Source organism: Mauremys reevesii, linkage group 12 (assembly GCF_016161935.1).
Source record: "Mauremys reevesii isolate NIE-2019 linkage group 12, ASM1616193v1, whole genome shotgun sequence".
NCBI lineage: Eukaryota > Metazoa > Chordata > Testudines > Geoemydidae > Mauremys > Mauremys reevesii.
Genome location: NC_052634.1, coordinates 22456715 through 22459561, shown reverse-complemented (window position 1 = coordinate 22459561; position 2847 = coordinate 22456715). Strand labels below are relative to the sequence as shown.

The window sequence follows — 2847 nt, the reverse complement described above, 5'->3', positions numbered from 1 at the left end:
AATCAGCTTCCCTCCGCCTCCTGCTGCACAGCGAGGATCCCACGCGAGAGGCTTTGTGCCCAGTTTGTTCAGGAGTGTCCCAGGCTCCAGCTGTAAACTCTGCTCTGTGGCCACACGCGGGCGGCACTAACGGTCCCATCTAACCGCTGTTTGCGTTCGACCCTTCGGCTCGCAGATTCTAACCCGCGGGCAGATCTCTGAGTGCAGCCAAATCCCTCCCCAAACTGAACATTGAAGCAGCAGCTCCCATTGGAAAGATCAGGATTTTTGCCTTTAAAAACAAGGAAAATGTCTCCAGCGAGAGACTGAAGAAGCTCAATTGATTTCTTTGACTGGAGGTTAAGAGGTGATTTAATCACTGGTTTAAATACATTTTACAAATTCCCAGACGGGGGACTATGTGATTTAAAGGGTTCTTTAATTCACCAGGCAAAGACTGAACAAGACCCCATTGGCTTGCAGTCGATGTCAGAAAATCCCAACTGGAAATGACCATTTTTTTAACCGTGAGGCTAATTATCTAGTGGAACAAGCTCCAAGGAAGTGGTAAAGTCCCCATCACGTGCAGTCTGTAAATCAAGACCGCAGCTCTTGCTGCAAGATACCTGGTGTGTGGGTGTCCCTGTTCTGCGTTTCGGGATCCCTGGTACATGGTGCCTCCCTCCCACCAGTTCAGGATCCCCACAATGTGTGCTCCCATCCCCCCATACAGTCTCTGCGGGGGATGGAGGGTGTCTAAAAAGAGACCATGTCTCACTGTCTTGCCCAGGCTAAGCTGCAGGGGCTATTCACAGGCGCAACCCCACTACTGATCGACACGGGAGTTTTGACCTGCTCTGTTTCCGACCAGGGCCGGTTCACCCCTCCTTAGGCAACCTGGGGAGCCCAAGCTTCCCCGGGATCACCATATTGATGCCGAGCTTAGTGCGGACACCCGATTGGCACAACCCCCCCTGGCTGGGAGCTCTGGGATCCACCCACAGTAGCTGAGAGCTGTGGGGTCCATCCGTGGTATGGGCCTGTGGGAGCCCCTTCCGACACTGGTGGCTGATAGCTGTGAGGCCCCCACCGGCCGACAGCTCCAGTCTTGCTGCCCCAGGGCTGAGGTGGAAAATGTCACTGAGATCTCGGAAAGTCACAAATTCTGTGACCCCCTTTATATAATCTGAGCCTTAATAGTTGTTGACTGTCTCTCTCAATCTAGTGGTCTGCTCTAGCGTGGATGGGACAGGGAAGACAGAAGCTCACCCCCCAGCACAGGTTTGGGCAGAAATGTCTCTTGGGCTATTTGCTGAGCATGCAGAGGACTTGTCCAGGCCAGTGGAGCAGCTCAGCCAGATGAGGAGCTGGAAGAAGGAGACTGGAGCAGCCTGAACATCCCACTTTTTCTCCACAGCCACTGCCTGTCAGCAGGATTCCTCCTTCTCCTCAGTGAGACCAAATCTAAGCACCTAGATAGCTGGTCTGTCCGCTGCACCCCAGTCCCTCATGCCTGAGCCTCCCTGCCAAAGTCCTGTACCTGGCTCCAGAGAATTGTCTCACATCTCACTGGGAACTCGACTTCTTGTGCCCAGAGAGTCTTGGCCCCCCTCAGTAGAGGACCTGAGAAACACAGTGTCTGCCTTTTCCAAATAAGTGCTTGGAAAGGTTTTGTTTCTGTGACCACGTGGCCTAACGGATAAGGCGTCTGACTTCGGATCAGGCGATTGAGGGTTCGAGTCCCTTCGTGGTTGTGCAATTTTACCTTTGTGCTGAAAGTCCTGCTCCCTTCAGGGCTGGAACCTCTTCTTGGCTGTTCAGGCCAATGGTCTGGCTTCAGCTAGAGCCCCGGGAAGGAGTTGGGGGTTGGGTGTCTCAAAGGCTGGGACATGAGCCCCAGGTGCTTCCAGTCTCGCCTTTGCCATTCCCGACTTGCCAAAGAAAATGGGCGGCTGCCCGGGCTAGCGTGTGGAGCAGTTTCCCTCTTCCAAGTGTGCGCCTGTCCCTGTGCTGGACGGTACTTGCTAAATAGCACCTTGGGAGCCTGGGTATTTCTCTGCTTCTCACCAGCTGGGGAAAAGCCTCTTGGGGTAAAATCTCCTGCCCCACTGCCAAAGTGAGCACCTTGAGTGGGAACGGTAAGAGGCCCCACCAGGGGCGCTGGCCCTGCTTTCCTATCATCTTCTGATGTTGGCCACAGAGCATCAGCAGCTGGCTGCGGGTGGTTTTCAGTGGGGGTTTGACATGCCAGGGAGCAGGGAGCAGCCTGGCTGGGTGTCTCTGTGGCTGTCTGCTGGCCACGCATAGGCATGGTTCTCCCCTCCTCTTGCCCTACCCTTGGTTGCTCTGTGGCTTTTAAGCCTTCCCTTGGAGTTGTCAGCACCAGCCACCTCTGTCCTAGGTGCCCAGAGGAGGAGAGGTGCTGGGCTCCAGCCTGGGACTCTGCCTCCCTCCTGCCTTTCCCTGACTATGAAACCTGGCCCTGACACTCCTTTCTTCAAGCGCCATGTGGGCAAGAGGAAAAGTGTGGCAGAAAGCACAAGGGCCAAACTTGTGGGCATCAGAAATCCCAAACACCCAGTCAAACCATAGCCACTTCTAAACCCCATTCCAACCAAAGACCTGGCTCCAGTGGGTATGAGTCACTCAGCACAAGGTAAACAACTCATTCTTATACAGCTGGAGATAGGAAAGCGCTTGGATCTCCAGGGATTTACCATAATGTCCCACTGAGATTTGAACTCAGATTCCAGCATGCCAACCATTACACCATGGGCCCAGCTTGTGCTAGTTTCTCTGAACATTGGTGACCCTATCATAGAATACCAGGGTTGGAAGGGACCTCAGGAAGTATCTAGTCCAACCCCC

General features: G+C 54.1%; 1 non-coding gene across 1 annotated transcript; it reads left to right on the top strand.

Annotated features, from left to right (window-relative positions):
- The first annotated feature begins 1660 nt into the window (after window positions 1–1660).
- On the top strand, window positions 1661–1733 carry TRNAR-UCG. The gene has a single exon. It is a non-coding gene; the product is annotated as a tRNA-Arg (tRNA).
- The last annotated feature ends 1114 nt before the right edge of the window (window positions 1734–2847 follow it).